Here is a 25929-nt window from a genome sequence, read left to right as displayed (position 1 = left end):
TGGGAGACATGAAGGGAAACGTTTTTGGTAGTGAGGAGGGAACTTTGCCCAGGTCATCAATGCAGGAATTTGAAGAGAAGAGTGATGCCAGTAAGTTGGCTTTGTGTTTGGGTAAGATAACTACAGGACCATCCAGATGTGAGAGTGGAAGAAACCTGGGTAGGCAGATTTGGACTTGGTGATCCTTTTGCAACTTGCGAGTGGGCAGATGGATTTTGGTCTAGAGAATCAACTACGTTTTGGTACTGAGAACCAATGCTTGGATGGTAGCTGAGAATTTGGAGTGGAATGAGGAACGAAAGCCTTCATTCCTGTTATTCGGTCTGAGCAGGAGTTTGGATCAGAAGATTTGAAGAAATAGTCGGATCATGGGAAGGAGGAATAGAAGTCAAGGAGGTCCTCCCAGTTGACACCCTTCTAGTGCCAAAGGACACGAGACCGTGAAGTGGTGGGTAAAGATTGTTCTGTAGCAAAATAGACATATGAGCTTGTGGTCCGCGTTACCAAGAGGAGAACCGACAACTACACCTAGAAGGGGAGAGCTTGTTAGGAAGAGGTCAAGTGTGTTGCCAAATTGGAGTTGGTTGTCAAGTATTCTGGTAGGAAGATCGATGATCTGAGAGGTCGTTGCTAATAGCAAACACCTCAACATTCCTGTTCACTTGGTCGGTGAAACTGGAGAAGGTGAGCCAATGTGAGTTGTGGACATCCAAGTCCCCAACAAGGATGACCTCACTCTTTACGATTTGGGTACATACATTGCAGAAAGTCGAGCTTTACTTGAACTAATTAGCCTTCGTTTGAACCACACATAGGGTGGTTCAAAATTCCACGTACAAACTTTGAGGGGAGGTAGAGAACATCAAAATCAACCATATTGACATAGGAAAGTATGACCGAAACGCCACCGGAAGATACCAACAGGGACACAAACATACAGAAATAACACAAGGCAGTAAGTAGTGTAAAAAACTTTATTAGGTGTAACTGAACAGTTCAATAGTAGTTGGATGCATAATATTGTTTCACATCAGGTGCTCAAAGTTACGACCATTAGCAGTGATGCATGCCTGACGCATCGATTGCTGTACATTTTTGAAAATACCTGGAGTTTGCCAGATATTAGCAGCAGGGATGGCGATTCTTGCCACGAGGTCCATGTCAGAGGCAACAGGTGTTTTTCGTACACCATGGCTTTAAGGGTTCCCCCACAGAAAGAAATCAATGCTTGATGAATTAGGTGAGCGTAGGGGCCATGCGACGGGTCCATCACGCACAATTCATCGAGCCCCAAAGGACCTGTCCAAATACTGACTCACAGAAATGTCAAAATGGGCTGGAGCTCTGTCGTGTTGGAACCACATCTGCCGACGCACAGTCATTGGAACATTGTTCAGTAAATCCGACAGAACCTCTTCCAGAAAGGTCCGATACTTCTGGGAGTCCAGTTGGGGCGGTAACAGGTATGGGCCGACTAAACAGTCAGCGACGATACCTACCCATACATTAATGGCGAAGCGTTCTTGTGCAGCATGTGATCGCACATCGTGTGGGTTCTCATGGGCCCACACATGAGCATTGTGGTGATTGAAGACCCCTTCGCGGGTAAATGCAGCTTCATCCGTGAACAAAGCACAAGTTGGAAAATCCGAGTCTACGGCACTTTTCTGCAGAAACCATTGCACGAATTCCACACGTCGAGGATAATCTTACGGCCATCAGTAACTGGACCGGTTGCAGATCAAATGGATGTAAGGACTCAGAGTGCAAAACGCGCAATACACTGGATCGAGATACTCCTATAGCAGAGGCAACGGTACGTGTGCTTGTCTCTGGATTATTGTCCATCGCATGCAACACCTCCTATTCCATGGCGGGATTTCGCGTCGATCGTGGCCGCCCACTATCATGCCTGTGATCCCTGAATGATCCATAGTCACACAAATTCTGATGCAAATGCGCAAACATCTGGCGATGTGGTGCACGTCTGTTTGGATATCTTTCGCGATACATTCGTACAGCGGCTCGTCCATTACCTTCAGCTAACCCGTAAACGTGGTGCATGTCTGCCATCTGAGCGTTCGTAAATCGACGCATGTTCTTCGTACGACGTCGAAAGCTCGAATGAGGAAGCCCCCAATTGCTCACCTGAAGCGCTGGCGAACAGCGCCACCTATCACTTTCGGGTGGCGTTTCCGATCATGCTAGTTAGATAGACTGATTTAATCCGCAGAGAAGGAAATCGACTAGAGGATGAATCAGAAATATCAGAGTCCTTCTCATCATACAGCAATGATCCAACCAAAGTGAATTAGCTTTTAGTTGACAAGGATTATTGATATTATTATATGTCCCTACACTAAACACTACAAAAGTGTCCTGAAGGTAGTCCATTATTCCTAGGAAAATTAGAATGGGTTCATGTCATCCCCCCCCCCCCACACACACACCTCCATTCAGCTTAATTGTGATCAATGTCTATTAAGGAAGTTTATTTTTTGCCACGTGATTTCACCGCTTAGGTAAATACACATCGTGAAACATGTTAATATTATTCTGAAGTTGTTAACATTTATGAATGGTGGTTATAACTACCGCACACGTTTTACAAAATTTCGAGAAAATTAACTCCAGTTATAATTTTGGCGTTGCTTGATTTCTTTACACTTATTTTAGAAATATGTTTTGCACTTTCCGTGTTGAATTTTCAAACACGTATCGTAGAGTAAGCAGTTCGTTACTCGGGCCACGGTAGCCTAACTGTCAACGCGTTTGCTTGCTGAACAGACGCGCTGGGTTCGATCCCAGCCACAGCCTTTCTTCTGGAATTTTCTGTTCAGTTCTTGAGTTAGTCGGTCTCAAGCCGTGGTCGTGAGGTTTCTTCCGGTAATGCCCGGTTTCCCCTCACCTACAGAAAAGCCGACCAGAGGACATACGCAGGAAGCAGTCAGAAAAATAACGGAGTGAGTGGTGGAGGCGTATGCTAAAGTTCACGGCGTTTTTTGCCGTGAACTTTATCCTACGTCTACCCACCTGACGTCATTCACAGCATGGTGGTTGAGGTCAGGTTTTGCTCCCGCGTATAATAATCGCTCATGTACGTGTATATTTGTTGTGGCATAAGTGAGAAGCACTGCACATACCTAAAACGTATTTCAAATCAAGCTTCAGTATGTCTCGTTCTTTATAATGTCCTAGAATTTTCATCTGAGTCCATGGAGTACATTCTACGTTAATATGTAATGAGTGTTTTGATATAATCTAATTTTTGATATCTGATCTACATACGAAAGTCACAAGTCCTGCAGTGCATTAGTGCCGTGTGGGGCAAGAGGAATACAAGAAAAAATAGATCAGTTTTTTGAAATATTTTTCATGTTACTCCTCTAAACTCTAAAGGTGGATGGTGAAAGCTAGAAGATCAGCTGTAAATCGCGAGTGGCAGAATCCACACTGCTAGTTTCTGATTAATTGGTATGACTCTAGGTGGTTCAAAAGTTGGTTGACTTTTATCACCTTTCTTTGGGATGGATGTGGACCTGCTTCCAAACTGTAGGGTAGATGCCAGTTGAAGAGGAGATACATGATGGATGGTGTTATTTGTGGGGCACAATAGGTGGATATCATCAGGACCCGATTATTTTTTGTGTTCGTATTATTGAGGATGCTTTGGATTTTTTTTTTGTCGTAATACTATAGGCGACATGAAGGGAGCCGTTCTTGGTAGTGGGGAGGGAACTTTTCCTAGGTTTTCAATGCACGAATTTGAAGAAGAGTGATGCTAATAAGTTAGCCTTGTCTTTGGGTGAGCTAACAACAATACTACCCTCGGGATGTGAGAATAGTAGAAACCTGCGCCCAAGGGACTAGAAGGAGCATCTGCCATTTGGGCAAAAGGCGAGTTTGCAACATTTTACCCTTTCAAAGTCTGATTTGGTGACGATTCTTTTGCGACCTGCGGTATACGAAGAGTGGGAAATTGGAGTTTGGTCTTGAGACATTCGTGGTAAGCTGAGATTTTTTCTTTTACACTATTGGCACACTTTTTTGAGAACCAGCTTGGATGGTGGTGGCAGAGAATCTGGAGTGGAATGAAGGATGAAAGCCTTAATTCCTGTTACTCAGTCTGAGAAGGTGTTTGAATCAGAACTGAAGGCAATAGTTGGACCATGGGAAGGAGGAATAGAAGTCATGGAGGTCCTCTTTTTTAGCACCCTTGTAGTCTTGTGTCCTTGCTAAAGAACACAAGACTGTGAACCGGTGGGTGAAAGTTGTTCTGTCGCAAAAGAGACGTATGAGTTTGTAATCCGAGTTGTTAAGAGGAGAACCGACAACCAGAGTACACCTGGAAGGGAAGCTGTTAGGAAGAGGTCAAGTGTGTTACCAAATTGGAGGGGATTGTCAGGTATTCTGGCAGGAAGATTGATGATCTTAGATATGTCATTGCTGATGGCAAACACCTCAGCCTCCCTACCTGCTTGATCAGCGATACTGGAGAAGGGGAGCCAGTATGAGTTGTGGACATCGAAGTCCCTAACTAGGATGGATTCAGTATTGACTGCAGAAAGTCGAACTTTAGAGAGCTTTACTTAAACTAATTAGCCTTCTTATATAGAATAGATCTGAGCGAGCTAATTTATATTTAATCTCAGTGGGTATAGAAAATAGAAGAGCTTTCAGTTCAGCCTTGTTATTTTGTCTTTCGATGATAAGTTAAAATATCGAAAGTGAATAGGATTTGGTTTAATTGTGCTGCAATATTTGAATTTTATCTACATACAGAACCGGACTCACCTTCATTTCAATGGAGGTAATGAGTCCCGTATGTCAATTGTTTTTAACCAAATTTTATAGGTAAAAGAGGAGACTACGAAAAAATGGGTGTGAATCCTAGACATTGGTTGAAAGACTAACAATTGATTTCGGTGACATAATCCGCGAAGAAGGAAATCAAGAATTAGTTTTTAATTCAATTTTAGGTATCAGTAATATTAGCTTAAATTTGTAATTACCAAAGACCTAAAAGTCAAGTGTTTTAATTTCACATTATCAGCTTAATTGTGTGATCTCACCGCTTAAGTAAACACACATTGTGAAACATTATTCTGAAGTTGTTAACATTTATGAATAGTGGTTATAACTGCTGCACATGTTTTATAAAATTAACTCCAATTATAATTTTGGCGTTGCTTGATTTCTTTACGCGTATTTTAGAAATATGTTCTACACTATCCGTGTTGGATTTTCGGACACGTATCGTAAATTATTCCGGGCCACGGTAGCCTAACTGTCAACGCGCTGGGTTCGGCCACAGCCTTTCTTCGGAATGTTCTGTTCAGTTTTGAGTTAGTCGTGAGGTTTCCCCTCACCTGCAGGAATCACAGCTTTTTTTTTTGCCGTGAACTTTATCCTACGTCATCCACAGCATGGTGGTTGAGGTCAGGTTTACTCCTGCGTACAATAATAGTTACTGTGTCACCAGTAAGAAGCGTTCGAAACGGTGTTGACACTTAAGCTTCGGTATGTTTCTCACTCTTCACAATATGCCTTAATATATCAACATTACGTGTATTAAGACGATCAATATATTGACTATCCTGATTTATACTAGAGCGATGTAGTCTTCTTTATTATATATATAATACGTTTATGCTTGTTTTAAATTTGAAACTTTAAAAATCTTATTTTAAAGGCTTTCCCCTTACTGCAGCAATCGAAACTGATTACTTTTTGAATTGTCTTCTTTAAGAGAGTTCCTCTCGGAATGGTTAATGAGTTGTAATAATTAATATATTCACACTGGACACTCAGAGTTATATGAAAGAATATCTTTTAATTCGAGCTAAATATTTGTTTTTCGGTAATCACATTCCTAACCCTAAATAGTTTTCGTCTAGGTGCTTGATGATAGAATGCTAATGAACAAAGGAACCCCAATATAAGTCAGAAATCACGAGTTCAATAACATTTCGATGTAACTAACTACTGCATTGCTTTCAATCTGATGGATACTATTCTGTCCTGCTACTAATTGTTGATTGAAAGTATATATATTTTGTTCTTTAAATTGAATTGATATGCAATTATCATGATTATTTATCTATGTCCACTCCGGTATAAAAATAAATAGAGTAGAGTTGATATCGTACACTCTGTTTTGCTTATACAACTTGGTTCTGAGATCTTTCTTAAAATGGCTGAGAAACATGGAGCACTTTCTACTCCAGTAACTTTGATGACTTAGGATATAAGGAACGACATCACCTTATCACGAAAGTATGGACTGCATATATAAATACTGATTACAGAATGTAATCACTCTACACTCATGTTTTTTAATAGATGGTTGATTTGATGTTTATATTATGTTCTTTAGCGTAAAGCTGTAATTGCAATATTCATCTAATTATTTAAATTAACTTTAGCAACCATGTTATTTCCAGCATATCTAATTTGCTAAAGAACTCTATTGGATGAGTATGACATGAAACAGATTTCATGATTTACATGTAAATTGTCTTTTATTTTTCACAGTTCAGACATCTGCATTTCACCAGAATAATTATATATGCTCTGGAGATATTTTCAGAAATTCTTTCAAGAATGTTAATTGAGTGGATTTTAATTATTCTCAAAAACGGTACTAAATAATAATGGAAACGTGTCTTACTCCCAGGTAATATTCAACAGCACATGCAATTACTGTACAAAAATAATGTCAATTTAGGTTGTTGTGTATTAGGGTTAACCGTGATGATATTTATGGGGGGGGGGACGTTATTCAAAGAATAAAGTTTGTAGTGTTGATACACAAAATATTCATAGTTCAATTAAAAGCAATATAAAAATCTGCATTCCTGAGAGAAAGAAGAAGGAAACGAATATTCTATACATTTCTGTAAGAAAATATAATAAAAAAAATCCAATTAAAATGACACACAACAATAATATTAAAGAACCACTGCATTTGATTATGTTACACTTGTAAACGTTTACTAAATATGACCTAACTCTTCTAATAATATAGTGGGAAATACTTAATGTATTCTTGGAACAAATTTATTAAGGATATTAAACAACGAAGAGAGAGAGAGAGAGATACATATGAATAGAAATTATGGTGTCATTCAAACTTAAGTAAACACTGATAAAAATAATAGAAAATCAACTAGCTTTGATGGTGGAAATGTGAGGATTATAATTTTAGAAATTATTGAGGGAAAACAAGGATATCCATTACATATTGCACATATACAGGGTGGTTCAAAATTCCATGTACAAACTTTGAGGGAAGGTACTAATAGGGACAGAAATAACACAAGGCAGTAAGTAGTGTAAAAAAACTTTATTAGGCGTAGTTGGATACATAATATGGTAAACGAAGTGCATATCTGCCACCTATCATCATTTTCCGGTCATGCTTTCCTATGTGAATATGGTTGATTTTGAATCACCTTGTAAGTATGTAATGATAGCCACTTAACCAGAACTGTCAAAAATAGTAGAACAGGTGACAGAGTTTAATTTAGGATGCATATCTAAAGAAATTTCAGGAAACTAAAATTTTATAAAATATAATGGCCACTCCAACGCTATAATATGATTCACAAATGAGATTGTAAGAACAAGAGTTACATAAGCGGAAGCAGACAAGGAAGATCATTCAAATTATAATGAAAGAAAACGTGTATCGAAAACAGTGAAAATGCTTAAACCAATTTAAGACGATAAAGTTCACAAGATATATATATATATACACATGTTCGGATTGCACTGTCAGTCTTTATTACTGGTTGCAGTTATAGAAACTCAGTGCTCTTTCGATAAGGAAAAGTTTTCATAAGAGTAGTTGGGATCTTACAAATATTATATTACTTCTCCGTTTAGTAAAGTATTAACTAAACATCAGCATGCTACGTTCTTTACAAAATATACCTGATTTGAGAAAAATTTCTAAATTGTGTGTACTTTATAACTACACACTTCCTACATCATTAAATAATTTTTACGTTGCTTTATAAGTTAGCAGCCAAAGTAACTCTTCTATCGGTGTCGAATTGATATCTTCTGATTCTAAGATTCAACTGTTGTTCCTTTAAAGTTGAAACATCGAATGTAAATAAGACTTGCCCTTTTGGCTTGGAAAGTTAACCAAGATAACTGTGTACTAGACGTTCTTCAATGATCGTGGAGAAAAATATCATTTTGTGAGTTATGGAAAACCCACATCACGTGCATGCCTTCCATATTGGATTTCTATGATTCAAGAAAGTTTGGTTACCTATAGCAAAGACATTCAAAATAATTCTCTGAAGGATAAAGGGTGGTTGGTCACGTACGTTCTTATGCATATAAAACGAAACAGTATATTGATCTTGCTGGATGAATGGGAAAACAAATTTTATTTTAATGCAGCTGGAAATGAAAGAACTGCATTTGAGTTTGTTTTAGTAATAATTTCTGGTTTACATGATGTTTTGTTCACAGTGCTTATGTAGAGTTTGCAATTAAAGTGTAATTTCCTATTCAGTATATATATATATTTCATTGCACTGAAGCAGTGCAATATTATTAAAATAAGTCAGCTACTGGAACAAATCTGAAAACATCACCAGAGTTACAGATCGGTATTATCAACATAATCTTCTTGAATGGCAAAGAAATGGAGCTAGCAGAGGAATTAGATAAGTACCAGATCGACATAACAGGGGTGACTGAAACAAAAACTGGTGAAATGTTTCTGAGCAATAAATACAAAATGTTATATTCAGGCAAGCAAAAGAAGGAGCAGCCATAGTATTCAACACTAAATACGAGTCTAATCTTCTTGAATGGCAGGCAGTCTCAAGTAGAGTGACGTGGGGAACTGGACAATGAGACTTATTTGTGCCCATGATTCTACTAAGATAGAAGTGGAGGAATTTTTTGAGGCTTTAGAGAAAGCAACTGACACAATGGAAAAGTTGGGGATCTAAATGTCAGACTTGGAGAAAAGAGCAAAGCTAATAATAATGGCAAATACCTGTTGGATTTCTGCTCAGGACATGGACTGGTTATTACTAACACCATGTTCCAACATAAAAATGTGCACAAATTCAGATGGAGAGAAGAGGCAAGGAATAAGAAAAGTCTCATTGACTATGTTATTGTTGATAGTGATGTTTTCTCCTTGGTGCAGGATAATATTGAAAAGAATAACATGTATGAAAGTTGAGCAGCTCTCAGATATGAACTGTAGACTAAAATACACACAAAGATTATTGGGAAAAAAACCCTGATTAATTCAGTCAGAGAGGCATGTGGTGAGGTTTTCTACAAGGATAGAAAAATCAGAACTCCATGGTGGACACAGGAAAAGAAAAAAAAATATCAAAAGTCATGGGAGGACTTTGGCAAGAACATAAAAAATAAATATCAAGGTGGCGGCAAAATATTCTGGAGGTTGTTGAAGAGTGGTGTAAAAGGAATTAGAGATGATATTCGACCAGAATATCATCTACTCCTGCTTAAGACTTTTATATTATACCACCATACTTGAGCATTTGTGGTCAAGTATGGTGGTATAATATAAAAGTCTTAAGTGGCTGCACTGTATATATAGTTTAGAGTGACGAATTCCCGATGATTAGAGTATAGCTGTCATAGTACCCATATATATAAAAGGGAAATAGAGTTGAATGTGAGAATTACAGAGGTGTGTTCCTGGTAAGAATTGTGGAAGAACAAGCTGGATTCAGGATCAGATCTTCACTTTACGATAAATAGTTGAGAAATCATGGGAATATGACAAGGTACCAAGAGAGAAGCTACTCAATACGTACAGTTATATGGTGTCCCATTGACACCATATATCGAATCTCCTCAAACTTGGTTGAGTTGTAAGTCAGCAGTTAGAATTGAAGATGGCTTAATGTTAAATCTGGTGTGAGACAAGGATGTTCATTATATATATGGACCACATTATGAAGGAAAGTGGTATTAAACATGATATCAAAATTGGCGATGTTATACTTCTAAATAAATCCACTGAAAGATTCCCTGACTAAATTGAATAACTGTTGTAATAGAAATTGTACGAAGGTCAGCATCGAAAATGTGAACGGAGAACCTGTGGAACAACTAAAACATTTCAGCTACTTAGGCACGATTTTTAGTGAAGATGGTAAATTCAATATGGAAATAGACAACCGAATCAACAAAGCTGGTATGGTAGGGAGTCAGTTGAATAACAGAGAAATTAGCTGTATACAAGACAGTGTTCAAACCAATTTTAACTTATGGACTGAGAGCTGGGTCAGAAGTAAAACACTTGACCTAAGATTATAGTCTGAACAGATGGCAATATCGTATTAGGAAAACGATCAAGATAGGTTGATTGATGCGGTAAAATGTGTCTTAGAAGACAGAAATAAATATAAGATCTGATAATGTTGGAGTCTTGACAACTGAAAGACTGGTTTGAGGAAAATTGTAGATAAGTTAATAATGATGTAAATTTTTCATGTAGTACTATCATACCCTGTACACCCCTTGAGGTTACATTAACAAAAGTATTCCAATTTTTTGATAGTTTAATCTGATATTCTTCATTAGAAATACAATGTAGCGTGTTAGCTATTGGAATTTATTCTCACTGGCTCTGTTTTCTTTAAGTTCATTATTTTGGTAACAAGATCTAACTGTATTTTGAGTACACTTGCATTTCTGTGTTATGTACGCACTGCCATTCTTCTATTTATTTATTTAATCCATTGGGTTTCGCTGTTAAATATGGTCAACTTCTTTTTGAAATATATACACGATGAGTTTTTAGATCATTTGTTTTTGGTTCCCCGTATTAATATTGAAAATTGCACACACAAAGCTCAATATCATACTTTTGTGCAGTTATCCGCTACAAAAGAAACGGTTTTATAAATTTCGCTTACTGCACTAATCCCCTTGGTTTCTTATACGAAACTCACAAGGGATTAATGTCAGAATATTATAAAATTTCTTGGTAATAATGTTAATGCATTACTTTTCAGAAAAAAAAAAGAACGTGTTTCTATAGTCCAATCATTGCACCTTTTGCTGTTGATTTTTAAACTAAAAAGGAGGTGATAATCTTCAACATTGCCGAAGCTCATCTGCTAGTCAAGTGTAATAATACGTTGTTAGCAGTTTCATGTTTTTAAAAAACTGCTGACCACACGTTTCTGCGCACTTACTGAGTTTATAACATCACGATGGCCTACAAGTCTGAATTAGATGTTTACAGAATATTTTAATGAAATGTTTGGGAGGAAACTATGATTTTTTTTTCTAAAACCTTTCAGACATTGCACTATATCTCTTCATCGTTTATTTATAATGAATAGAAAAATGCGTAGTGTAACATGTCAGTCTGGTTTCGAATCAAAAATATGAAAATACAATTTTTTCCAGGTCTTTAGTAATTTTTATTATAAATATGATGCAAGGACATAGATGAGCTGCCTGCTATCCTCTCTCAAGTTTATTCAATCTGTCGTGTGGATAAAATATACGGGAGGGGGTGGAATTACGGTCTGAGACCGGTAGTTCAGACTCTAAACTGCTTATCAGCAATATTGATAAAAATAACAATTTCACTTTCCTTGGCACATCGAGAGAAATTAAGATGCTAAGAGGTTGCATTTTAATCTCGTCTTTCTAGTAACATTTTTTATTACCTGGAAAGTTGTGATATAATCACAAGAAAGAACGTAAGTTAATTTCATAACTTTGCTACTAGTATGCTCTTTCTTGTGGTTATATCGCCCCTCTCGTATGTATTATACTTAAACCACGATTTTCACACAGCACGGATTAAATGGTTCCTAAAAACGTACCAATGACTTCATAATGGAAGAAAAATATGAATCACACCCCTAAGGAAACGCTTCATTATTACCACTGACGAAGTCTCTTCTATCGAAATGACCACCATATTGAAAAAATGCACGATTAATCCCTAACGTTTCAGCAGCAGGTTTTATGGTAGAATGAAGATTGACAAAATATACATATAGGCTTTCGATATAAATAAATGTTTGGTTTAAAAGACATCGCGTAGAATTTTAAAATGACCATATCAGCTTAGGGATTTCTGATTCTCCAAGAAAAAGCGATATTTTTTGTCTTCGTGCACGTCAAAAAACTGGACTAAGAATTCACATTTCCTACATTAAATTAGGAAATATTAGAGGAATTACAATAAATCATAATTAGTATTCCTGTCTTCAACGAATAATCTCAACTATGTTAATAGTGTCCGACATTGCCCTTAAATATCCACAACGATAATTCAACTAAACTTTCGTCATTTCTCTTGGACTAACTACAGCAAAATTCTGTTAAAATTTTAATTAGAACACCAATACAACGACCGAATAAACATCTTTCTAATTGTGAATACTTATAAATGTATAATCATGAGTTCTTACACTTGAAAGTGCATCAGCAACTGCCAAATATATTCTATATAGAAAGAATAACTCAGTTTAAACTATGATGACTTCAGTAATCAGCCATTAAGTTTTCCCTAACGGAAAAGGGTAACCTGATTTTGTATAAACTCAAAAAACTTGGCTAAACATTTACAGAACAACCAGATAAGATAATATGCCGGACCTTTCAATAAAAACAATATATAAGCACAAAATGAGTATATCGTAATTAAAATGGGGGGGTGAGAGAAAGCGTATCTTTTTTTTAAAAGAATTAACAAATATCAAACTACATTAGAAAGGAGAAATTTATAAGATTGTCGAATCCTGTCTTCTATTCTGAACGATTTTTATTCAACAAAATCTCTCACTTCGTGGTGCAGAACCCACGCATTTTTAATGCTATAATAGGTAAATATTTTGAACTAGAACATGTAATTCTCAATAAACAGGCAGTCCAATACTTTTGCAGGGATTACTCATAACGTATTATATAATACTAGACTGAGATGCAATGGATTCAGCATTGGTCAAGAAGGCTCTTGATGGGAGGCTGAGGATACTATGCAAGTATTCGTGAAAATGTTTCTGATCATCCCATATTTGCTTTGCCAATTTCTTAATGCGGTTTTCTGTATTGTAGAATACAATTATCACTCCTCAGGTTTTGTTAAACTTAATTCATAATGCTATGTTTCCATAGCAACCGAGAGTTTGCTGTAAACTATCAAATCATACTCATAACTGCAATGGAAAAAATATCCGGAATTAGGTTTAACGAGATGCAGTGGTCCGAATACTTAATCAAATAAAGGATTCCTGTTTATGTGCCAACCATTTTTTTAATAATTCTACAAAGAAATATTTGCACTTTCCAATAAAGAACATCGTCATAAAATCCGCTTGAAAGTTTTATTCAGAAGTACGTCGATAGTTTCTCAACTTAGTTTTGCTTATTGCATGCAGAGACACCGTCTACAGCGAATAACTAAAGCTATCAGGAGTGTACAGGAAATAAAGTTTCGATTTTCTGTAGAAATGCTGTTGGTTTTTCTTACTGGTGATGGCAAGTTTTATCTGGTTCAATATCGGGTTGCTATTGAATCTAAGAAGTATCGAGATGCACTGAAACATCTGCCGACGCAGATGTTATTTTAGGATGTCAGAAATACCATTTTTGTATCGCTAAAATGTCTAGAAGGAACGTCTGTGGGGTGCCTACAACGCTGTGTGCTGATTTTCTTTAATAACGTTGATGGTTTCTACACAATGTTCGAAAATGATAGAACACACACATCTTTCATGGGTGCTATGTACTTCAAGATATTGTGAAATCCAAGCTATAAATAAAAAATTGCAATTCTTCATCTTGTTAAGAATAACACATTTGCTTACACGAGTAATGATTTAAGTGAAGTTCCTAAGGCAAGAAAAATTACGATTATCATAACAAATAGTGAATTCTGTGTTAACGTATAGAATTCAGCTATTCTAACATTTGCCGTCTTGAATGGTTAGAAAAGTCGTTTAGAAAGTAGAAGACAAATAAAGGGTCGTACAGGAGCAAGTCTTTATAGCTCACTTCCGGTTATTTCCTTTTACGATAGGATGAACTTAATGAAGTTCTCTCAAAATTAAATATCGCGCTAAATTACAAAGGGGGAAATTCGCACATACTGGGTAATCAGGGTGCTGAGCGTGGAATTTCGTGATTAACCTTCTGCGCAATGTGATTATTTTACTTCAATGAACGTAATTGGATCTCTGCGAGGGAGACGAAAGACCTAGGTGTTACTCTGGGAGTTTTGCATTTAAAAAAATATAATGATTGGTATGCTTCGGAAAAGTGCATCATCAGTGTTAGCTAAAAAAAAATATAAGAATACTGTTATATGTACAGGAATATATAAGGACTGGCTTAAAGGGGCGAAACAAGAATGCTTTTCATCTTCCCCCGTTATCTGTAGGGATAAGATGTTATTGAGCTATTAAAGCTCTGATCATGGCAAGAAGGTAACAGCAATGTCATCCATCATTACCCTTGGAGGGTAATGATGGATCACCGCATCTCACGGTCAATTTAATTCATACAACAGTATTCTAGCATAACCGTCTAAAACAATATATAACATATGATAAATAAAGAGGTGTATTTAAAATTATCAATTTATTTTGTTATTTACAAAAAACTTTTTTTTTTCTTAAAGTATATAAATTAAATTTAAAATTACTATATTTTTTATTTCGTGAAATTTACTGTAATTCAGCGCGCTGGTTACAACCACACAAAACTAATTGTTGTTCTACCAATTCATTCAACGTCACATGCAGTTAGTCTAGTGACAGGTCGAGCAATCATTTTTCAGACCGTGTATGTGGGTTGTGTTTGACTTTCTCTGTATTTCTCGTTCTTGACTATGAAGAGTGTCACTTTCACAGCCCTTACAAAAACTGAACCCCATGATAGCATAAATAGAGCTGTCTGAGACACTGGTTACAGGTTTGGCAAAGTGTGCTTTGAGGAATTGTCACTTGCGATGTGCTCTACTCAGAACATGATGTCGGTGCACAAAAGAGCTGTTTTTTCAAAAGCAACTACCTATGAATAGGTTTTAAGAATTGGGTCAAAAAACAGCTTGACTACAAGCCTTTCATACACGTTATCTTTTATAAAACGTGTAAATCGCCTAGAAATACGACACAATAACATGTTTATGCCATTATTGATGGGATTAAAGTTCGTCTTAGAAATTCATTACTAGCAAACTGATAGACCAAATCACAGAGAATACGTAATTGTTTATTGCCTGCAACCATATTTTGTCTTCTGGTTATTATAATCTATCGTCTAATGAGAAATTTTATTCGCAAGTCTCTTGACTCGAGAGGTTTCGCTTAATCCGATTAACATCCATTTGCAATTATCGGCAGAAGATTATGTAAAATGCTCGTTTTCTTATTTCGTTGTTCTCAAAGTAAATTCTGTAAACAGCCGAGCTCTTAACGAGATTTTTATTTTAACACCTACTAAGCTGACACAATCTGATATTCTTAAATGGATTATTATATAATTAAAAATATGGTATATTAGAAAAGTTGAATATCTATCAAATTTTTCTTCTGAAATATAAAATTAAATATCATTTGAGTTGAGAAAAATATAATTTCAAGACGTTTATTAACATCTTGACCTATTTAACTTCGTGCTGATAGCTTTATGTGATACTAACGATACTAGAGGAATGTCTTAAGTAGAGAAGGCTAATATCAATATTAACATACAAATTACCATTCTTCTTCTTTATTGAATTTATGTTAAAAACGTTGTTTAAACAATCGATCCAATATTGTAAGATTTTTAAGAAGTGTGACGTATTAGGGAATAAGTACACAAGTTGATACCTCAAACTTTAACATTTTTCTACAAGCAGGAAAAGTTATTACCGCAACATCTTTAAATATCTATTAAGAGGCTTATATTTGCATAATAATGTATAAACGAAAGTACATAAGATATTTTTATCTTTGGTCTAACTACTTGGAACAATTTCTCTGAAAAATGTTCAATTAGTTTTTTTTTTGATAGTGGTAAGAATGAATAAAATTGATTTTAAGTGTAATTGAAAGAAATAATGCGGTTAAAATTGTTATGATGCTACTATTAATTATTTTAAAAGGTGTTAAAAGAAATAACCATAATACTTATCATTTATTTTCAATAACTCAAAAACAAAGAAATAATAACATTAAGTATTTCAATTAAGAGGATATTTTTAGTCTTGTTTCTACTATAAGAGCATATTTCCTTTGGTGCCATTATGGAGAATTCAAGATAATCACTACCACCATGCAAACTCGCACTTAATCCTTAGTGATGTCAGCATAGTTATTTGCAGTTCATATTACACACACACAGCGACGGAGCAAAGTGGTTTTATTGTGTATCTCTTAGTAAAATCCAGGTCATTCACCCCCTTTTACTGTTATCACAGAGTCGCTATAGCTCGCAAAAGAATTTTTTAATAAACGACACCTGAATAATCTTGTCTGTTCATCTCAACACAACGTAATTGGATTTACCCACAGCAAATGACAAAATCATAAGAATCCAAAATGAGTATTTGCTCATTATTGTTTCTCCAATGGCAAATGACAGATAAAAACTTCGACAATAATAAAAAAACGGTAACCTCATCCGCCTCTTCCTCTATTGCCATAGATACACCTTCCAGAAGCACGTGCCAAATCAATAACCCAAGAGATTGCGATCGCAGCAAAAATCCAATTAGAATCCACTTTTGATTCTCTTACACAGGGAAAACATTTCTTCTAAGGGTTCCGAAGAATGCTACTTAATTGAACATCGAGCAGCTCACTAACAATGCACCACGTGATTCGCACTGAGTAAACACAACATGGAAGCCGTAAAATTTGATAATAGCTGAAGATAAGTCGGTATACAATACGTTACTATTAGAGTGAAAAACGCGATCGCTTGAAGCCAGAGATATTAAAGGTTTAAATCTTAGTGGTGATCTATTTGAAACCCGTTTCGAGTAGTTAAAGTGGCAGGACCGTGAATCAAATGAAAAGTTCATTTTTTTTTTGTTTTATTTATAACTCCTTTGCAGCTAATCACAAATTATCCGTCAAGTGACCCAAAAAATTGCGTTCATACTACAGAAGAACAAAGGCGAGAGATTTAAATAGGTTCAGTATTATTTTTGTTGTAGCGAAAGTACAAAATTTTGTCGTGTGAATTAATTTTAAACTACTCGAAATATTATCTGTAGTTTCTGGGTTCATAATTCCATACTTCTTCCCCCCACCCCACCCATTACAATAGGCATTTGCCAAACATACATCAAAAAAAAAAATAATTCTTTGTCAATTCAAATGTTCGACATATTAGTGTGTATCTTCATCCACTGTTTCTAAACAGTAGATGAAGATGCGCTCATTGATAATCCAAAGATATTCGAATGAGACTTAGAGAAATTACAATCAATACTAATCAGTTCTTAAGAAATATTAAAGAATGAAGACTTCATTTAACATTAAAATGGAAAGTTTCCTTTTTTATAGCAAATCTTTAAATTTGCTAAAAAATAATGGATTGTAGATGGAACTCAACCTTTCACGTGAGTTGCCTTGGTGATACACTACTTAACACATGCTTTAAACTCACGATTGTAGCAGAAGCAGGTGGATGACGCTGTTCAGTCATAGAACCTTAATAACTAGAACATAAAAGAAGAGATAAAGTTACATTTTTATCAAAATAATTAATTCTGGAACCATTTTTTTGCTTTGCGATTAATATAATACAATTAAGAGGTGGGGGGTATCATTTTGCCAATAAAACAAAATTTATTTACTGTATTTCAATATAAATAAAATCACAATTATTCCAACTTTAGAACAAAAGAATGTAAAAAATCTGCGAGTTCCCAAAATACATACTAACAGTTAAGATTCCAGTCGGACATAAGATTTTGAAACAAACCGTTAACAAAGTTGTTTTTGGAAATGATACTATGCTAAGTATGCTGATTAAAAGTCGGCAAAATGAAAGAGAAAATTAGTTCTAAATGAAATCTTTAAGAAGTGTTGGTAAGTTTATTATTTCGGGAGCAATTCGATGGAGGCTGCTTCACAAACTGGTAATTTAAGGCATTCTCAGCGAAACATTTCCAATTAATTTATACCAGCACAAATCAGCCAAATGGAACACTATATTTGCCAAGACGGCATCTATTAAGTTAGTTGAATAAGATGCTTAATATTCCAGCAGAGAGCCAAATTCCTAACCCTCAGTGGAAACACTTCAGATAATTGCATGGCGAGAATAGTAGCCCGGAAGAACAAAAGATAAAAGGGAAGTGCATTTCATTAGTATGCAATACCCCAAACATAAGCCTCTTTGTGGCCACGTAGCTGTGACTTTATAAATCTGCTAAGATTGTTTGGTGAAAAAAAAATTAACGTAATCCATTTGGGATATAAGATTTGTTATCCGTATATAACTTTAATGAGCATCCCTTTGTCAAATCTGCGATCACACTTAATGCGGTGTTAGCACTAATAAGTTGATTTAGTTAATTTAGAGTTAGTGCAATTTAAATAAACTTCAATTTTGGACTAATATAACCGTCTTCTCATTGCTTATTTATTCACCCTTATTCCAAATTCATTACACAAGGTATTCTGGAAGTCGTATTAGCATGAAAAACCTTCGCAATAAGACCCACTTGGGGTTACTAGGCGAAACGGCATTGTTAAGCCCAAGCAACTGGGAAGTAAAACGAAAACAGGAAAACCGTTACCATAGCAACGGTGGAAAGGGTATTTTATGACTGATAATAGGATATTGCGCCGTCAAAGTAATGTAGGCATCAGTTGTAGCCAGTGACATAAATCAGCCATGGTAACAATATCCCGAACACGGTATATGCTTGCTTTAGCCAGAGTGAGTATCCATAGGTACAGCAGGGAGAACATAGTACTAGATTGCAAACAGGGGACACTATGAAAAGGTCAGGTCACGGGGAGGTGAGCGAGTAACTCAACGCTGGAAAGGTTAACGGAAATTGGGTGTTCGGTGATGTCGTAAGAAAACTTAAACAAGCAGCAAAAAATACTTTTTTTTTTTTCAATCCCCTTGGAGAATTTTTTTATTTTATTTTGTCAAAGGTTAGTGGAGTATCACATTTGGTATTAAAGTAGCACGAATTGATTCTTGTATGTTAAAATATGAATTTATATGCTGAGCATGCTGTTTTCTTTTAGGAAGGACTGTTTTTTAAAAAATATATACTGCCATCAGGAACCTTTATTGGATTCGTTAAAAAATGCGATAATACAGACTTTACTGAGTTGGGGCTGTAAGTTGCCTTCTATATACCATTCAGCATAATTTTCAAAACCTTTATTAATACTTACTGATGAATGGATAAAAATTCTAAATGCTGTTAGAAGCAACTGCGATATATACAAAATATGAACACTAAAATTAACAAATAAAACCTTCCTAATATGCAATCATTTCTTTACCCTCTCTCCATTAAAAGTAACAGCAAACAATGCATTTATAGATACAACAATAAATGATTGTCTGGAAAGTGCCCCTACAGTAGCACTCGCGTTGCTGTAGCAACAATCGCGAATGAAATGGATGTCAGCGTATTCCTTGCAACCTTGTTACTTTTCCTAAAGTGCATATTTAAAATACAATAAAAACATTCTGGTTCTTTGAAAAAGTTATCCTGGTTGGAATAAGTGCACAAAGTAAACTGGATCCAGACTGATATAAACCTTTAAGAGAAAGAAAAAAAAAACTTCAATTATTTGGGTGTTTTTAAGCTATGCATATTCTTCCTTATATGATTCGATGAACGTAAATCATACAAATATGGATTTTATCCGAGACAAGATGCGTTACTTATTTCTATTACTGCAGCCAATTTTTTTTTTTTTTTGGGGGGGGGTTATATATATATAGGCAGCTTATGATATGTATCTTAAACTGGACTGTTTTAAAGATTACTCTTAACGCATTAGTACCATTCCATTCGCATAACGCATTCCAAATTTCATCAAAATTCGTCAAGCTAGAATGGAGTTTAAAAAAAAAAAACGGATGCATACGGATAGACAGGCGAAGTTGACACACATTCAGAGAAAGTTAATTTTGGACTTACGTAACATGTTCACAACGAATGTTTTTTTTTTCATCCATAAAAAAATATTTAAAGCTACTTTCGTGTCACAAAAAGGTTTCCTTACGATGTTAAGCCCTCAAGGGATAGGAAGAAGTAAAGTGTCCTTGAATTTACGCATCTACAGATAAACCAAATGTTGCAAATAACATTTCAAGGGTCTACCTTAAAGGAAGCGTTTAAATTTATTCATAAACCCTTGATGGTCGATTGCAAACTGTGAGATGGTTCCTTATTTAACAAGACGTCAAGCATTGAGAAGAACGAAGGGGAATGTTTGTTAGAGAAAGTGCTCAACAAATGGCCAAACCACTACAAAGTTTAATAGAAGCTAATTACACTCGCTCCATTACCATTTTCCCTTATGCAACGCACACACCACTCTGCCAAGTTTATTTAGCGTTGCAAGGTTCAGTAACTAATATATTTTAATAAGGATCTCTTAATTAAATCCACTGTCACACCATCCCTTTTGTAGGCCACGTCTGTTGTATTGTAGCTGGGAAATACCTAAAGCCTGGATTCTATTTGTCATTGCTCTCTACATCCGAGCAGGCCTTCGCCTAGATCAAGAGTAATGCAACTTTTCCCCTGTGCATCGTATATGGGGTAATATATCCATTTATCTCCACCTCTATGGCTCCTTTATCTAGCTCCGTGTTATGCAACGCCTTCGGAGAATAAATGCTTCGCCTTACCTTTTATCGTAGGAGTCGACCCTTTTCAGTGCTCGCGTTTAATTTATTTGACTCGGCTGCACTGCAGTGGACGCTCGGCGCGTGCTGGAAGGCAAATATCAGCCAAGAGGAAGGTTTAATGGGAGTGATTTAGTATTGTGGATAAAATACCCAGTTTCGGACGTACAAAGAAATTTCCCTCTGTCTTTCTCTGTCCGTCTATTTGTCATTCTCTCCCTCTTTCTCAATTTAACTGTTCCAGTTCGTATCTGTGAATCACGCAGTAACAATAAAATGAGAGACTGATTCCAAAAGCTAAGGGCTGATTAACTTTCTTCCTCTTTGACTTGGAACTACGTCGTTCCCAGCTCCAACAAAGAAAAGAAATTGAATTAATCGATAGTGCAATAAATTTGTAGCTTCCACTTTTCCTTGTAGATGTCGTCCACGCTCAATTATTCCAACAATGGGTCACTCGAACTCGTGATAACTAGTCTCTTTGTTATAATACTAAAGACATTGTAATTCGGTTACCATAGCAACTCTGTGGCGATAGTTGGATTTTAACTGTTAAAATCGGTTGTATCAATAATAAATTAAATATTATTCGTGCTTTTCATGAAGAGAATATATGAACGGCTCCTTATATTCTTAAGGAGCAGTTCATATAATATTATTATGATAAAATGGTCGTTTAACGCGAAACCTTTGAGAAGACTAAGAGATTTTATTAAAAAATATTTTATTGCTTTTATTAAATGAAGTTTATTTAGAATACAAAATGACATACTCGTATTATTATATTTGATAAGGAGCTTATCGGTAATGGTTATTTAAGATTATGAAACACCAATATATTGCGTTTTTTATCTGCATGTCAAGCTCGATGTATTTATTTCGGAAATAAATAGGAAGATACACTTTCCAGGAACCTCCATTCACTTAATCCCCTTAAAAATAATCTACTTAAATACTCTAGTTCTAAGTTAGAATTTTAATACTTTGAAAGAACAAAAAAGAGAAACATTTGAGAGTATTTAAATGACTAAAATGTAAGAGATTGACAGATGAGAACTGTAATTTAAATTAAATCTACATGAAACCTAAGAAATTCATTTCGTTGTAAAGAACTGTTCTTTTTAAACTACACGCAAAATACTTAGAAATGTTTTGCTTACGGCTTCGCTGTTTTTGTTATTATTCTCCGAGCCTGATGTGTGTGACACTTAGGGAAACGACCTTAAAATCACGCTTACATTCTGATGCTAAGAAGTACCTTCCTGCCAGCGCATCAGCTGTAAGGAAAACAATCGCGCTAAATGATGTCTGATGCATGTGCAGCGAGTTCTCGCTTTTGTTCACTCAAATAGTTTTGGGCAAAGCATCATCACCGTGTTAGATCATTTTCCACAGTCACCTTGGTTTTTTTGCGTCGGTATTCCGTTTTTGGAATATTTTCCAAAGTAATCCTTTTCGATAATATCCAAGTCATCCAAGATAATGTGAAATAGGAAAGACTTGCAGTTATGACTTTTGACGACGTTTGCCAACAACAACAAAAAAAAGAAAGTAGCATTAGGATATGCAATAACATCGGATGCTAAAAATCTATAGGTAAATATTGCATCTAAAACATCAGTAGAGGAAGCATTGCACATTTATTTATTTATTGCAATGTCGACAAAATAAAGTCATTAATGAACTAATGGAAAACAGGTAATTCAAATTAAACATCAATCTTCGTTAATAACTGAAATCTGTCTTGTTTGCTACCAGATGAAGGTTGGACCCCTCATCATTCAAAAAAATTTTATAGCACAAGTCAAAACACAAATAATTAAAAAAAATTCTATTCCACGAGTTAGTAATATAAAATGATACAAATAATTAAAAGGTGTATTTCTAAATCTGCATAATTTACAAATAATTTTGCAAATTCTTCAATATTTTTAACTAACTATTAAATACTATTTAAAATTCTGTTTCTAAAATAATTTTTTTTCTTTAATCTTTACATCTACGAATCGTCTATGCACTCGATTAGCTCCTTTCTCTATGACTGAAGATGTCAGAATCCAATTAATATATTTTAACACCAAAGTCGACTTTGTTTACAGCTCTTATATCCCAGAGGTTAACAGTGCTGTGCGCAACGTGTTTTTGTTACACTTTCATTTCCTTGTATGTTTTCAGAAGGTATAAAGTAATGAGTTAATGCTATAAATTAGTGAAACATCATTAATTGGTGGTAGAATAAATTAATTAATTAGCTTCAATCAGCAAGAACCTATCAATAGCGATAAAATATGCATTACAGTAAAGAAATGGCCTATTTAAGACTACAGTTAGTGAAGCACCGCTGGAATAAACTATCAAATAAAGCTAATTAAAGTAAAATGTTGCCTAGGTAAGCAATTAACTCCGTTTTAAAGTGTGTTTAATTAAGTACTTCGATAAAATTAAAACCTTTCTACATGGCGCTACTATTATTTGAAAGAGCACACTGTACACATAGTCTACTTTTCCGGCTAATAAAAACCTTTGGATAAAACATTAAAAAAAAAAAAAATAAAAGGAATTTCGCAAATTAAAAGTATCACACAGTGCAGTAAAAAACTTCAACTTTATTAAGATTGTTTTTGTTGGAACGTTTGTGCTTTAAATTAGGTTATTCCCACTGATAGGACCATTTTTATGTGTGTTGCACTAGCCAACTGCATACAAAGTTGGAGAAATCGCCTACGTAAAAAAAAATGCTTGCATTGTGCACACTGTACAGCATGTTTAAGAAAGAAAAAAACATTTCGTGCAAATAATATTCGTTGGTCATTAGCTACGAATGAATTTTATTCTGGAAAAAAAAAAAACTTTTCTATACATTCATGGTGGTTTTACTGGAAATTCATACCAAAGTTATAATCGATCTGATTATAAAATGTTGTTCGCCAAAAAAAGATAAAATACACATTCCTTCTAATAAGATTAATCTAAAATAATGTAACGTAACACAAAACGAATTAGTTATATAAAAAAACTGAGACACCCTCGTACACTTTTAGAGTAAATAAAATATGACGGATATCAGCTAAGGGGCTATTACGGTAAGATTCAATTAAGTACTTACATTCATCTTTATCGAAAAATGGGACGCGAATCTTTACCTTTCAAAACAGAAGTAATAATAATTATAATGTCTGAGGGAGTAGATCAAAGATTTGTGCTAAACGAAAATTATCCAAAATTGTTGTTCACCTTATTGCTATTATCGGATCAATTGTGCACTATAACTCGGCTGAAACTGTTTATTTTTCTATGGAATAGGAATTTTAACCAAATGAGAGAAGTTCATTCCTTTGTAATTACCTCTGCGTTATGCCATAATAATTTAACATTATCAACGCACATATTTAGTTACAATTCTAAAAAGATAATTTGCAAATTTAGTATAATCATGTCAATTAATATTTTATCAATAACTGAAAGTTTTCGTTGGGTTTCCTTAGAATAGATAAGAGCAGATAAATCTATTTATATTATACGCATTTCGAATTACAAGAAAATCTGTCTAATTTTTTTAAAAAAACTTGTTTTGCCATCTCGAAGTCTTTTCAAAAACTACCTAAAATCTACAGGAACTAGGAAAAACTCGTAAGATGTTACTGCTGGCAGGCAAACTGAAGTTTATCTGCATGTCATCAAAAATTTTATTCTGAGAACTCTGCGTCAATTATACTTCTAGGTTATGATATCAAATTCCACCTGAGGGGAAACCAAAACACAGTTTACTCTAGGCCACAGCATCTAATGTATATAGGTAGCATTTAATAGCAAGGCAGTAAAAAAATTTCTGTGGTCCTAAAAAAAAAAATATTGCTTTTTGTTAATTACTTTTATTTCAGCTCCAGTTCGTAGCTTTACACTTTTAACAATAATAATACTGTTCCTAAATTGCAAATATTATTCCTGCATATTTTACCAAAAACCCGCATCTAACATTCACATTTCCCTTTATATATAATAAACTGAAAAATGCACAGCGTTGTCCAAGAAGTATGAGGAATTTAAATGGAAGCTGTGGCCCCAAGAGTTGATGATTAAATATCAATTTATTTCCCCCTATGGGCTCATTCATTTCAGATTAATGTACAGTTTTACAAAACCAACAGAGACTCCAAGTTCATTTAGGTTTTATTTATGCAACCTGATTTAAAAATGATATCAGAGTAGCTAGACGAAAAGAAAAGAAAAATTCTTTCCACGAAGGAAAGCTGGCTTAATTAAGAATAATATTCTAGTCATGGAATAAAATATATCTTTGATATTTTTGCAAAGAAGAAAACAAGACTACTAAACTGTCTGTTAAGTCTCGTTTATATTCTATTCAGATGAATTATTCAAAACGAAAAACGAGTTTAATTTCTAAGTAAATTCACTAGAGGGCATGAGTATAGTTATCCCATAACTTTTGGTCATGCTGTGTATGCATATCATAACATATTTAATAATTCACTTAAAATTAACTCATTTCACGTTTATTTTTAAAACAATTCGTTTACCTCAAATGGAAACTGTTCTACTTTTATCCAACAGGTCAAATTCGCCTGACATGTGTCTGACTCTGATAGCAGCCATAGAAGATGCAATGCTAGTTAAACATTGTTAGCTAACGCACTCGGCGCGAGACCATGATAGGGTGTATGTCACTAGTGGCGCGTAGAATGTTGGAAAATTTACACTACATTGCACGCATGGGAGGCACGTTTGAACATTTACCAAAGAGAACATATTTCATCTTTAAAGCTGTTTATTTTAAGTAAGCATTCATTCAATAGGACGTGATTAATTTTTATTTTCTTGGCCGTCTAGTTTTTTTTTTTTTTAAGGGAAAGATTAAATGTATTATTCATAACAACAATAAACAGTACATCTCAGCGATGTAAATCAAAGTGACTCCCATTTGGTTTTGTTTCACATAGAAAACAAAAAACTTAAGTTTCTGCTAATTAAAAAGTCACAGGAGAACGAAAAACAGCAGAAACGAATGCGAGAATAAATCTAGCACGTTCACAAAACGGATAAATGCAT

The sequence above is a fragment of the Typopeltis vanoorti genome, chromosome 21 (genome assembly GCF_054136105.1).
Source record: "Typopeltis vanoorti isolate ZY-2024b chromosome 21, IOZ_Tvanoo_1.0, whole genome shotgun sequence".
Classification (NCBI taxonomy): domain Eukaryota; kingdom Metazoa; phylum Arthropoda; class Arachnida; order Uropygi; family Thelyphonidae; genus Typopeltis; species Typopeltis vanoorti.
This window is presented reverse-complemented; position numbering follows the sequence as displayed.